The sequence below is a fragment of the Nycticebus coucang genome, chromosome 21 (assembly GCF_027406575.1).
Source record: "Nycticebus coucang isolate mNycCou1 chromosome 21, mNycCou1.pri, whole genome shotgun sequence".
Classification (NCBI taxonomy): Eukaryota; Metazoa; Chordata; class Mammalia; order Primates; family Lorisidae; genus Nycticebus; species Nycticebus coucang.
In genome coordinates this window covers 4,161,114-4,175,956 of record NC_069800.1, presented here as the reverse complement: position 1 = coordinate 4,175,956, position 14,843 = coordinate 4,161,114, and the positions used below count along the sequence as shown (strand labels likewise).

At 42.4% G+C, this 14,843-nt stretch overlaps 1 pseudogene; it reads left to right on the top strand.

The window, feature by feature from the left end:
• Positions 1-10,039, top strand: part of LOC128574187 (plakophilin-4-like) — a 127,871-nt pseudogene extending 117,832 nt beyond the window's left edge.
• The last annotated feature ends 4,804 nt before the right edge of the window (positions 10,040-14,843 follow it).

The window sequence follows — 14,843 nt, the reverse complement described above, 5'->3', positions numbered from 1 at the left end:
CTGGGGCCAAGCTCTTGCATCACGCAACCTGGTCAGACATTGTCACTGTTCCAAGAATGACTATGAATCGTTGATCTGTGGCTTGCAAGCACAGTTGGTCCTTGTCTTGAAGGAAAGGTCCTCAGGCTAGGGTTATTGTTACAATACCTTATTTGCTGGTTCTCTAGGTTTTACTCTAGAGTGAACCTGACCCAATTTGGTTGAAGATTTAAGGCCCATGATGGCTCACAGTGACATCACTCCTGACCCAGCACGCTGAGAGTTTCAGCAGCTTTCAGAACCTGTCTCCTGGTGTTGGCTCCCTTCCTCCCCCATATCCCCACTGCCCCAGAACCAAACTTCCAATGGTCTCAACAGCAGAGCCTCAGGATTCTGTCTGGTCCCTGGGCTTTTACCTAAAATGACCCTTCCCTGTCTGGCCCCAGTGTTCCTCTCCCTGGAGCCAAGCTAACCTCGGTCTGAACTGACTTATATGTGTCTTTCTCCTATACCAACCCCACCCCAGAAGTTTCCACAGCTCAAGCTCCTAGAAAACCGGAAGCTTCCCTTGCCTTTGCCTTCTGTCCTTTCTGGTTTGGTCAAAATGTTCATCTCCAAGCTATTCTGGTTGGTTTGCCTTTAAACAAATTCAAGTCCTCTTTCTGACACTGTTCAGTTGGCATCTGTCCTGTCCTCACTGGAGCCTGGTGACCCACTCTTGGGGATCCATCTGCCTTGCATGGGATCTTCTAACACCAGCTGTTACTTCCTGTTTGAAAGCTTTAGCCCCAAGTAGACCCACGACTAAGTCAATTTCCAGCCAGGGGACTTTTCCAGTTCTCAGGTCATTTGCACAACAGAAATAACACTAAACCTAGGGGCTGCCCATGCCCCTGACAACCCAGATGACCAACTTTGCAACCAAATCTCTTTCCCTGGTTCCCTCTGATGACCCATCTGCGAGTTCCATGCCTTTAGTAGTGCTGAGAGGTGCTTTTCACACTCAGTCTTTCCCATTTTGGTAGTCACCATTTTTGTTATCTTTAACTACCACCTATATTTAGTGTATTTTTCTTTAAATCAACTCAGTCTTTACCTCTAAATTCAATTTAATGCAGTGTTGTCCTAAAAAATATTATCTTCAAGATCAGCGATTGATGTGCTAGTTACAGATTTTCAAGTACACATTAACCAAACAAATAATTATGAGAGCCAAGTCCATCTGTGTCAACATGATACAACTATTTGTTTTAGGAAATACTTGCCTAGAAATATAAACCAATATATAGCTTTCCGATTCACTTTAGAAAATTTCTATAAATCAATATATATGGGCAGACAGTTTGCTTACCTGGGCAAAGAGTTCTCTTACTAAATAAGATCATTCCTGAAGACTCCTACCTCTGTACCTTCCAATCCCGCCCCTTTGTGTCAGGAGCTGTGCCTGACCCCAATCCATTCTGGGCCTTGAAGATCCTCCTTCAATCACTCAGGCATGAGCCCAGGCCCTCCAAACCCTGTGGATATTCTTCCTTGAACTTCCCTTCTGGAACATAATGGAGATTGACAAAGTGGGGTCTTGCTCTCTCTCTCTTTTTGTTCAGTAGGATTTTCTGGTGGTCCTTGGAAGATGACAGTCAGCAAAATGATCTCACTCACTATGACTGGTACACACAGATGCCTATGACCAAACCCTTCCTTTAAAAACCCACAGTGAGTGCCCCTTCTGGCACTTCATGCTCTCTCCCACTCCTTGCCTTGCCTGCCTCCTTCACTGCCTCCTCCACACATTCTCACCATCAAGCCCTTTTGCAGACCATGTCTGCCTACCTGGTCTGACTTTGAAGGCAGGACACAATCTTAGAGTGAAAGACCATTAATAACTACCAGCAGTTGAGTAGATGATATTACAGTGAGACTTACAAAGTGATAACCAGCCACTGTGGTTTGGAAATGGCATTGATTTAAAAGAGAACAGTGGACCATTCAGAGAATCCATCATTGCATTGGCCATTCTGAAGACAAGTTTCAAGTAAATATGGAAATTCACCCTCCAAGACCATGTACTTAACTCCCAGCTGTTGGCTTTACACAGATGATTTGAGGACACACAGCAAGAAGGCTTCTCTGTCCTAAATTGCTTTGCCCCCCACTCTCCCCACAGCTCACAGGTGTTATAGGGCATTAAATTTTAACTTTAACCTAAGGAAAACTTTAACTTTTTGCCTTTTACTGGAGGATCACCTTTCTGATCCTTCAAAGGCACAAAAATCTGAAGAGATATAAAAACCACTGATATTTATTGGTCACTTATTACAACTATGGTCTGTTTTAAGGCCTTTCTGTGCATTGTGTGTTTTGATTCTTAAAGAACCCAGTGGATGTTAGATACTATTTTCCATAATTTACAGACAAGTTAACCCAGGCTTGGAAAGGTTTAATAACTTGCCCAAGGTCACACAGCTAATAAGGGAAGACCAAGGAAGTCTCACCAAGTTACTACCCCTAAACATTACTGTGAGTGAATCTATAAGGAAACCACCTGGGAAATCTGTGGACCCCTCACTGTTCTTACAGCTCACACCTTCATGTTCTCACTTCCTCATCAGGACGTCCCCTTAAGGTGACAAGCTGACTGCCATTCTTAGCAACCGTGTGTCAGCTCAGTTTGCTCTGGATAAGCTGCAGAAGGTTGGGGAAGGATGGAGGAAGCAGAAAGGAACTGAGGAGAGAGACCAAGTTGAAGGGAAAGCCCCCCACATACACCCTCCCCACCCCTCCACTCCCATAGAACACTGTTCTCTGTAAAATAGGTAAGGCACCACAGATGTGAGGAAAATAGTTCCACTGAGATTTGTAATAAGTTAAACTTGCTTGTAAATAGAGTAAGGGAGTAGAGTTCAGGACTGCCTCGATGAAGAAGAAAAAAGGCCATACGGGGGCTCAGGCACAGCTGTAGGCTTTTAATTGCTTAAGGATATTTACAATTCTAAGATACAGAAATCTAGCACAATAAAGGAAAAGAACTATTTAAGTCTGTGCAGGCTGGGTATGGTGGTTCACACCTCTAATCCTAGCATTCTGGGAAGCCAAGGCCAGTGGATCACTTGAATTCAAGAGTTTGAGACCTGGTCTCTACTAAAATAAAAAAAAAAAAAAAAAACTAGTCGGGCATTGTGGTAGGCACCTATAGTCCCAACTACTCGGGAGGCCGAGGCAGGACGATCTTTTGAGCCCCGGAATTTGAGGTTGCTGTGAGCTATAGGAGCTCCAGGCCTGCTGGTCCAGTCTGCTGTCTTTGATGTCAGGATAACGCAGGGATGATCTGCAAGATTCATGGTGAGGAGGCCCTGTGTGGGAAATTTGTGGTGAGAACATACCATGAGATCCACCCTCTTGATAGATGTCTGAGTGTGTTGTTAACTCCAGGCACCATGTTGTACGGCACATCTCTGGAACCCTTTCATCTTGCAGAACTGAAACTTTCTGCCTCTTGAAAAACTCCCCATTTCACCCTCCCCCTAACCCTTAGCAATCACCATTCTATTCTCTATCTTCCCTGAGATATCTCATATAAGTAGAATTGATTATACAGTTTACGCCCTGGATATTCCTCAAAAATAAAAAATAGACCTTTTCTATTTTTAATAGTGGTCATGACCTGTTTTATTAATGTCAGAATCCACTAATATGTCACTTTCTCAGCAAAGGAACCTGAAGCCTAGGTCCAGCATTGTTCTTTCCCTTAAATCACACGGTAGAGTAGTTTAAGGTTCTATCAGACACTTGTGAAGTGGGTAGGAAAGAAAGAGGGAGAGGGACAGAAAAGGAGATAAATTTAAAATCAATTAGTGACAGCTATTCAGTAGAAATATTACCACCCATATACATTTTTAATTCTGGAAAAGAGGAAGCGATGCCACTTATAAATGCTGCTCATTTTTCAAACAGGCTGATATAAAATGATGAAATTCCACATTAACTTCAGTAAACTGACATTTCAAAGTCCAAAGGAAACTAAAACTCAAAGGTTAATTCATCTTCTGTGTCTCAAATATCATAATATTTAACAGTTCGTTGCTAACTGGGGCAAGTCTCTCTGAAACAAATGCACCGAGGAACGCGGGGCCCATTATCCGCTAGATGGCGGTATAGAACAGGAGTAGCCGTGCCTCAGCCCGCTGACTGACACCTGACAGGGTGCGCTGCCAAAGAATTCAGATATCTGGGACTCCCCAGTAATTCAAATAAGTTCAGCCTGAATGTTTACTCGGTGTTCCTAGAGTGTTTCTGCCTTGGAACATCCCTGGCGTTCAGCTTCATTCTTGCTGACAGGCTGCCGTTTCAAATGAGTGATATTTTTGCCTATTTCCTTGTGGCAATGCAAATGAATGGCTGCTGGGTAAAGTCAAAGCCATTGCTCTGTATTGATAATCTAGGAGGTAAGCATATACCATTAAGCTGTCATCTGTCGCCCCTTCATGCAACAGTGTAAGAATACCAGGGCCCCTGTGTCATTTCCCCTTGCTAGCAATTTCTGTACTTCTCAGCTGCTCTATAAAGTCACTGGGAATTTGTATTTGTTGGATACTTTAGTTCTTACTGTTCACCTGAAAAGGACAGTCTTCTCAAATACACATTTGCAAGCCTGAAAGACCTAAGAGATGATAAATTGGAAATGTATCAGGCCAGTCGCAGTGGCTCGGGCCTGTAATCCCAGCACTCTGGGAAGCTGAGGCAGGTGGATTGCCTGAGCTCAGGGGTTAAATACCAGCCTGAGCAATACTGTCTCTAAAAAGAGATGGGTGTTGTGGCGGGTGCTTGCTGTCCCAGCTACTCAGGAGGCTGAGGCAAGAGAATAGCTGGAGCCCAAGAGTTTGAGGTTACTGTGAGCTGTGAAACCCCAGCACTCTACCATTGGTGACAAAGTGAGCTTCTGTCTTTAAAAAAATGTATGCTTTTTTGCAATGTAATATTCTTTTGAAATAACCACAGGTACAAGAGACTTTAAAAATCTTCACAGGTGCCAAGCATGGTGGCAGTTCATGCCTGTAATCTTAGTACTCTGAGAGGCCAAGGCAGATGGATCCCTTGAGCTCTGGAGTTGGAGACCAGCCTGAGCAAGATCAAGACTGCCCTCCCTCCCATCTCCTCACCCTGTCTCTACTGAAAAAAAAAAAAAATAGAGAAACTACCCTGGTGTTGTGTGGGGTGCCTGTAGTCCCAGCTACTCAGGAGGCTGAGGCAAGAGAACCTCTTAAGCCCAAGAGTTTAAGGCTGACGTAAGCTATAACACTACCATGGCTCTACTCAGGTAGAGACCAGGGCAACAGAATGAGACTCTGTCTCAAAAAAGAAAAAAAAAAAATCCTCACAGGTGATGTCAGCTCCTAAAATTTGTTTACATTTACCTGAAAGTCTTACTTATTTTCATAATATTTTTTGAAGTTGGTAAAGAGAAAATGTCTATGAATGATTTTCTTTTGCTAACTTATATTTGTATATCCTTTGAATTCTTATGAGTACATATTACTTTAACATAACGAAAAAATTTAAATGTTTTTGTTATTAGAATGATACATAACTATGAGGGAAAAATGCATATTTTATTATGGCACAACCTAGAAAGTTATTAATAATAGTGAGCCGAATGCTCACACAATTTAAGTGCTGAGTAAGTTATCTTGACCATGGGTAGCTGATTTTGGACATAATATTTCTGAATTTACATCATTTCTATTGTGTTTCTTTTTTGGGGTGGGGGAACAGAGTCTCATTTTGTTGCACTCGATAGACTGCCATGGCATCATAGCTCACAGCAACCTCAAACTCTTGGGCTCAAGTGATTCTCATGCCTTAGCCTCCCAAGTAGCTAGGACTACAGGTGCCTGCCACAACACCTGGCTATTTTTAGAGACAGAGACTTGCTCTTGCTCAGGCTGGTCTTGAACCCGTGAGCTCAGGCAATCTATCAGGCTCGGCATCCCAGAGTGCTAGGATAACAGGCGAGAGCCACTGTGCCCAGCCCTGTGTTCTTACCTATAATTAAAGGTCCTACTGAAAGTAGAAAGAACATCTAGTTGCTCATTATTATTGTGAAAACAATTAAGACATCTGGCAGTAGCACTTTCAGTTGTTAAAAGCAGAAAAAGCAGTATATCCAATATTTTGCTGTTCTTTAAGCAGCAAGGTAACACTCACCCATGCTATGGTGTATAGTATAAGAAGAACCCTCCCTTTATGAGCTCATTTGGTTCTCAAAAAAGTTGTATGAGATAGGAGGGGCATTTAGAGGTCCTAAGATATAAAATTCTCCATGCAAGGTCATGTGTATGATGAATTTCAGAACCAGAGGAGAACCAGCTATTTGATTCTGAGTTCAGGCTATGCGCCCTTTATTTTTGTGGGCTTGAAACCTATGCCCACATATGCACCCTACCTGCAGATGAAAAAAAGGATGCCTTCTCATCAGGCACTTAAAGTGCTGGATGCTCTGTTACTTTTTCTCCATCTGCATTTAGGAAGTGAGTGGGGGAAGAAGAGCACAGAAAGACAGGAATAATCTAGAACAGGCTGCATGTGCCCACCATGCCCTCACTCCCAGTGTGCAATGGATTTTCTGTAACAGCTCTGATGGCAGGCAACACCAGCCTTATTGATGCTGAATCCTAATGCCATGTTAATTTGTGACACAGTCTATCACTTTTTTTTTTTTCTTTTTTTTTGTAGAGACAGAGTCTCACTTTATGGCCCTCGGTAGAGTGCCGTGGCCTCACACAGCTCACAGCAACCTCCAACTCCTGGGCTTAAGCGATTCTCTTGCCTCAGCCTCCCGAGTAGCTGGGACTACAGGCGCCCACCACAACGCCCGGCTATTTTTTGGTTGCAGTTTGGCCGGGGCCGGGTTTGAACCCGCCACCCTCGGTATATGGGGCCGGCGCCTTACCGACTGAGCCACAGGCGCCGCCCCAGTCTATCACTTTTAAAATTACATCTTCCTAGAGCATAGCCATCTGTTCATTCAACTGAAAAATACTTGTTGATTGCCACCTACGTACCAGGGCCTATGTTGAGAGCTGAGTGCACAGACTTGAGAGTGGCTGGTGGGCTCCCTGCCCACGTGGAGTTTGAAGTCTAGCAGAAGATAGACTTTAGAGAAATAAGCGGAGACAAACACAAGTACACAAGCACTGATTCTACTGTGAAACAAAAGGAAAAGCTTCACTAGAGACTGTAAAAGGGAGGAAAGACAATTAGGACAGAGGAGGGGTGTGTCAGGAAGGCTTTCTCAAGAGGTATTATTTATGCTGGTCCTCAAAGATGAGTAAAGATTTACAAGGAGCAATGGCAGAAAATATTCTGTGAAGAGGGACTGCCCTGTACAAAGGCCATGAGGTCGGAAAATGCTTAGTTTGTTGGAAGAACTGAAAGCTCAGGTGGGCAGGACAGAGTGAGCAGAGGGGCGAGAGACAGGACACAGATGGCAGGGCTCCCATCCCTACAGATTTTGTTGCCTGTGTTAAGTACTTTTTATGTTAACCTAAGAACAGTGGCAAGCCATTGATGAGTTGCAAGGACAGACAATATCAGACTTAGGTTTATAGAACATGACACAGGGCCAGGTGTGGTGGCTCATGCCTGTGATCCTAGCATTCTAGCAGGCCCAGGCAGAAAGATTGCTTGAACTCAGAAGTTTGAGACCAGCCTGAGCAAGAGCAAGACTCCACCCCTACTAAAAACAGAAAAATTAGCTGAACATGATGGCGCATGCCTGTAACGTCAGCTACTCAGGAGGTTGAAGCAGAAGGATCACTTCCTCCCTGGAATTTGAGGTGTCAGTGAGCTGGGATGACAACACCATACTCCAACCTGGGAGACAGAGAGGGACTCTGTCTCAAAAACATAAAAAATAAAGATGACATGGCCAGCTCCAGTTCAGTAAGAATGGAGCAGGAGTCATGGTGAGAGGTCTAGCCTCTCTTTTCATCAACACTGATGAGCCCAAATGCCTCCTGGACACCTCTGCTTATATGTCTCCTAGAAGTCTCCACACTGATAAGTCCACATCTCCACTCTGGAGGACACCCTTCCCCTACCCTCAAAGCTGTTCTAAGGAGGTGGCAGGGAATGGACCACCCAGACTTGGTATCCGCAGCATGTGGGGAGTGAGGGAGAAGGACGTGCCTCCCAGATCTGGCTGCTGCTCACGGAGGTGCGGAGCAGGAGAGGAGCAGCTCTGGGGACAGGGAAAGGGTGTCCTCTGGAGTTGAGATGTGGACTTACCAGGGATGAGATGCCAGGAGACATTCAAGTAGAGATGTCCAGGAGGCATTTGGACTTATCAGTGTTGATGAAAGGAGAGGCTAGATTGGGCGAGGTGACTCACACCTGTAATCCCAGCACTGAAGCAGGTGGATCACTTGAGCTCAATAGTTCAAAACCAGCCTCTGCAAGAGGGAGACCCCATGTCTTCTAAAAATAGGAAATACTAAAAATCGAAAAAAAACTAGCCAGGCACTGTGGTCAACACTTGTAGCTCCGGTTACTCAGGTGGCTGAAGCAGGAGAATTGCTTGAGCCCAAGAGTTTGAGGTTGTTGTGAGCTGTGATGATGCCATGATACTCTACCAAGGCAGAGTGAGACTCTGTCTTAAAAAAAGAGACAGAGAGGCTTAGGCTGGAGCTAACTGCTTTGGGAGATGATGCTAATACCCATGAAAACCTGATGGGACCATGTCAGGAGAAAGAGTTCAGGAAGGAAGACCCAGAACAAAGCCCAGAGAAACTCTACTTTCAAAAATAGATAAAGGATAAATTAAAAAAAAAAATAGGGGCAGTACCTGTGGCTCAACAGAGTAGGCCCCGGTCCCATATGCCGGAGGGGGCAGGTTCAAACCCAGCCCCGGCCAAAAACTGCAAAAAAAAAAAAAAAAAAATAGGTGAAAGAGGAGGAAGCTAAGAGAGCTTGAGCACAACCTGCCAGAGGTAGGAGACCAATCATGACAGGGTAGCGCCTGAAAGAGAAGGTTCCATAAGGGAGAAGTGACCAGAGCAGCAAATGTGGCTGCACCAGCGTGAGCTGGGCCCATGACGTATGCCGTGTCCAGAAGCACCAACAGCAGTTCAAAGAGGAAAGCACTGCAGGTTAGAAGTGAAAAGATACCTTTATAGAAAGCCCAACGATGAGTAGCTGGTATCCTTCTTTACTTTCAAAGAGGAAATTTTACCGACATAGCTTTCTATAGCAGCCCAAAGAATAGAAACTGTCAGCATCACTTGTTTTTCTAATAATTATAAAAAAATTTCAAACATACAGAGGAGTTGAAAAAATTACACAATGAATACACGTAAGATTCTACAGGTAAGATTTGGTAATAACTGCTTTATCACAGTCTGTCCACCTAACCATCCTTCCATCCATCCATCCATCAATCTATCCTATTTTTTTAATGCATTTCAAAGTAAGTTTTAGACATAAGAACATTTCACAACTAAACACTTTAGCGTCTGTATTACTACCTAGGTTCAATATCTATTTGTAGTTCCTTTTCTTTTGAAGTAAAATATAAAAAGAGCAAAAAATAAAAAATAAAAATAAAAAAGAGCAAAATGCATAAATCTGAAGTGTATGGTGCATAAATCTGAGTTTTTGACCAATGCTTACCCTGTGGCCATATTATTCAGTTACAGAATATCACGTCAGCCCAGAACGTTTGTCGCTGCTGCTCCATCTTTCCAACAGTGCAGAGGATGTGTGTAGAGAACAGTGGTCTGGGCTTGCGGTAAGGACACAGCAAGTGTTAATCCCTTCTCCCCCTGGCAGGAGACCACTCATGCACATTCGCCCACATTTTCTATCTTCACCAAGATAGAAAAAGACATTGAACACTTCATAAAAGTGCTTTTGTAAATGTTTCACAATAAACCCTTTATAGAGGACAAAGGTGTCCAGTAAACTGAGCCCGGCCTGGGAAATCGTAATTCCTCGCTGGGGATCCTGCCGCACTAGTGCTGAGCGAGCTTATATTGCAGTCCTGTTACTTGTGAAACAGGAACAATGACCATCTATATCATAACAGTATGATTGCCCTGGTCTTTTATTATATTAACTAAAATAGCCCTGGGGAAAAAGGTAAAAAAGATTTAAGTACCAGGTTATGAACATTTTTACCACCCTGCTGTGTTCAGTTCACCCTGTGGTGCCCTAACCAGGCCTGTGTGCTCAGGAGGGGCTGCTCAGCAAGGCCAGAGTCAGAAACATTCTCTGGGGCACGTCATACCTGCTCAGATTTGGCTAGAATCAGAGCTGTCTTCCCACATCAGGTGTCTATTGCTAACAATCCCTGAACTGAAGAGGATGTGGGGTTTGTTTATTGTTTTTGCTTTGTTTTGTTTTGTCACTCTGGCTTTAAGAAAATAGATTGTAATGAAGAGAGGATTTCTAAATCCTGTACCCTAAACCTGGTTTTAAGGAACTCAGAGACATAACTGAGGTGAAAAGACCTTTTAAGATTTAATTAAATTTTTTTGAGACTTCTGCCCAAGCTCCATGAGAGGTCTAAGGATCGCCTCAGATTTGTGTTACTTCCTGAGGTGTTATAGACTCACGTTCACCTCTTGCTCCGAAACCCATCTCTTGCTGAACTCAGACCTCCCTTGGTGTCCACTTTCATTGTTGCCTTTTTCTGCTCTGGGCCAGTCCCATCGTGGGAGTCAGCCTCTTTTCTTTGATTTTCCCATTCAAAGAGAATGCCTTGTACAATCCATTTCTCTCTCTCCCTAATTTCTCTCCCCTCTCTCTTGAATGTTCTATTCCCACTCACAAATTCCTTTTGTTTTTTTAGATTCAGATTGGCTTAGGTATAACTTTACTTCCTCATATTCTTCTATCTAATAGCCCTAGGGCCTACCCACAAGTGGCTCTATCAAAATACTTTTCTAAACAAAGATAGTTCCCTAACAAGAACTTTAGTGTAACATTCTTTTTTTTTTTCTTTTTTCAGACAGAATCTCACTATGTTGCCCTGGGTAGAATGCCGTGGCATCATAGCTCACAGCAACCTCCAACTCTCGGGCTTAAGTGATTCTCTTGCCTCAGCCTCCCAAGTAGCTGGGACTATAGGCGCCTGCCACAATGCCCTGCTATTTTTTTGTTGCAGTTGTCATTATTGTTTAGCAGGCCCAGGCCAGGTTCGAACTCACCAGCCTGTGTGTATGTGGCTGGCGCCATAACCACTGTGCTACAGGCACTGAGCCTGTAATGTTTTTTTTTTTTTTTTTAAAGTCTTGCTCTGTCACCCTGGCTGGAGTGCAGTGGCATGATCATAGCTCACTGCAGCCTCTAACTCCTAAGCTCAAGTGATCCTCCCGCCTAAGCTTCCTGAGTAAATGGGACTATGGGCTCATACTGTCATATCTGGCTAACTTTTCTTCTTATTACTTTTTTTTTAAGAGATGAAGCCTTAGTATGTTGCCTTGGCTGGTCTCAAAGTCCTGGCCTAAAGTAATCCTCTCACCTTGGCCTCCCAAAGTGCTGGAATTACAGGTATGAGGCAGAGCACCTGTCTAAATTCTTTAAAGTATATATACACATATACAGACAAAGTCATACACCCACCAACACACATATATGTGCATATATAATATATACATATATCACACACCATGTGTTCCATATATTCATTTACACATCTAAACCACTGAATCATTCACCTGTGGAATTGGTTCTTAGTCTCATCCTTATTTCCCATTACACATATTATAAGATATAAATATATTTCTTTATATATTGCATCTTCATTTCTTGTCCTCATCTTTTTATTTCTACATTGCCACAGACCATCCTCTATGATTAAAATGGATCCCAGCCAGTTTCCACTGTTAAGTTCAGAAAATAGGAGACTGGAAATATCTGTTCATTCACTTATTGATTCACTCACACATTCCTTCACTATGCAGTAATTGAGCACCTACAATAGAAGAGGGTATTGGATCCTATAAAAGAGATGGATTTAAGGGAGGGCGGGAATAGGGGTCAGTGTCTTTAGAAACCTAAAATCCAGCTGGATGTTTGATGCTTAACACACAAAGCAAAATGTCCTGAAATACACAATTCTCATCAGAAGAACAGCAAATTAGAGCAGAAAGCTAAAGCTTTTCTGTGCACACCAATGCTGCTGTATCAGCAGAATGAGCAGGAGGGGGGAAAAAAATCCCACTGTGGTTAAAAGAAACTGCTGGCTTATGGATTTTTTTTTTTATTGTTGGGGATTCATTGAGGGTACAATAAGCCAGGTTACACTGATTGCATTTGTGAGGTAAAGTCCCTCTTGCAATCATGTCTTGCCCCCAGAAGGTGTGACACACACCAAGGCCCCACCCCTCTCCCTCCTTCTCTCTCTCTGCTTTTCCTTCCTCCCTCATGACCTGAATTGTCATTAATTGTCCTCAATCAAAATTGAGTACATAGGATTCATGCTTCTCCATTCTTGTGATGCTTTACTAAGAATGTCTTCCACTTCCATCCAAGTTAATATGAAGGATGTAAAGTCTCCATTTTTTTTAATAGCTGAATAGTATTCCATGGTAGACATATACCACAGCTTGATAATCCATTCCTGGGTTGGTGGGCATTTAGGCTGTTTCCACATTTTGGTGATTGTAAATTGAGCTGCAATAAACAGTCTAGTACAAGTGTCCTAATGATAAAAGGATTTTTTTCCTTCTGGGTAGATGCCCAGTAATGGGATTGCAGGATCAAATGGGAGGTCTAGCTTGAGTGCTTTGAGGTTTCTCCATACTTCCTTCCAGAAAGGTTGTACTAGTTTGCAGTCCCACCAGCAGTGTAAAATTTTTCCCTTCTCTCCACATCCACGCCAGCATCTGCAGTTTTGAGATTTTGCGATGTGGGCCATTCTCACTGGGGTTAGATGGTACCTCAGGGTGGTTTTGATTTGCATTTCTCTAATATATAGGGATGATGAACATTTTTTCATATGTTTGTTAGCCATTCGTCTGTCTTCTTTAGAGAAGGTTCTATTCATGTCTCTTGCCCATTGATATATGGGATTGTTGGCTTTTTTCATTGTGGATTAATTTGAGTTCTCTATATATCCTAGTTATCAAGCTTTTGTCTGGTTGAAAATATGCAAATATCCTTTCCCATCGTGTAGGTTGTCTCTTTGCTTTGGTTGTTGTCTCCTTGGCTGTACAGAAGCTTTTCAGTTTAATGAAGTCCCATTTGTTTATTTTTGTTGTTGTTGCAATTGCCATGTCCATCTTCTTCATGAAGTCTTTCCCCAAGCCAATATCTTCCAGTGTTTTTTCTATGCTTTCTTTGAGGATTTTTATTGTTTCATGCCTTAAATTTAAGTCCTTTATCCATCTTGAATCAATTTTTGTGAGTGGGGAAAGGTGTGGTCCAGTTTCAGTCTTTTACATGTGGATATCCAGTTCTCCCAACACCATTTATTGAATAGGGAGTCTTTACCCCAAGGTATGTTCTTGTTTGGTTTATCAAAGATTAGGTGGTTGTAAGATGTTAGTTTCATTTCTTGGTTTTCAATTCGATTCCAAGTGTCTATGTCTCTGTTTTTGTGCCAGTACCATGCTGTCTTGAGCACTATGGCTTTGTAGTACAGACTAAAATCTGGTATGCTGATGCCCCCAGCTTTATTTTTATTACTAAGAACTGCCTTATCTATATGGGGTATTTTCTGGTTCCATACAAAAATGGCTTTGTAGTACAGACTAAAATCTGGTATGCTGATGCCCCCAGCTTTATTTTTATTGCTAAGAACTGCCTTAGCTATACGGGGTATTTTCTGGTTCCATACAAAAAGCAGAATCATTTTTTCCAAATCTTGAAAGTACGATTTTGGTATTTTGATAAGAATGGCATTGAATAGGTAGATTTCTTTGGGAAGTATAGACATTTTAACAATGTTGATTCTTCCCATCCATGAGCATGGTATATTCTTCCATTTGTTAAAATCCTCTGCTATTTCCTTTCTGAGGATTTCATAATTTTCTTTATAGAGGTCCTTCACCTCCTTCATGAGGTATATTCCTAGGTATTTCATCTTCTTTAAAAGTATGGTGAAGGGAGTTGTGTCCTTAATTAGCTTCTCATCTTCACTGTTATTGGCATATACAAAGGCTACTGACTTGTGGACATTGATTTTATATCCTGAAACATTACTGTATTTTTTGATGACTTCTAGGAGTCTTGTGGTTGAGTCTTTGGGATTCTCTAAGTATTCTCATCAGCAAAGAGGGAGAGTTTTACCTCCTTTGCTCCCATTTGTATTCCCTTTACTTCCTTGTCTTGCCTAATTGTATTGGCTAGAACTTCCAGCACTATGTTGAATAGTTAAGGTGACCAGCCTTGTCTGGTTCCAGTTTTAAAAGGAAAAGCTTTCAGTTTTACTCCATTCAGTAAAATATTAGCTGTGGGTTTGTCATAGATAGCTTCAATCAGTTTTAGAATTGTGCCACCTATGCCTATACTCTTCAGTGTTCTAATTAGAAAAGGATGCTGGATTTTATCAAATGCTTTTTTCTGCATCTATTGAGAGGATCATATGAACTTTATTTTTGCCTCTGTTAATATGGTGGATAACGTTTATGGACTTGCATATGTTAAACCAGCCTTGCATCCCTGGGATGAAACCTACTTTATCATGATGTATGACTTTAAGCTACCAAAACATGTGGGATACCGCAAAAGCAGTTTTGAGAGGAAAATTTATCGCTTTAGATGCTTACATTCAAAAAACAGAAAGAGAGAATGTCAACAAACTCACAAGCCATCTTATGGAGTTGGAAAAAGAAGAACAATCTAAGCCTAATGTCAGTAGAAGAAAA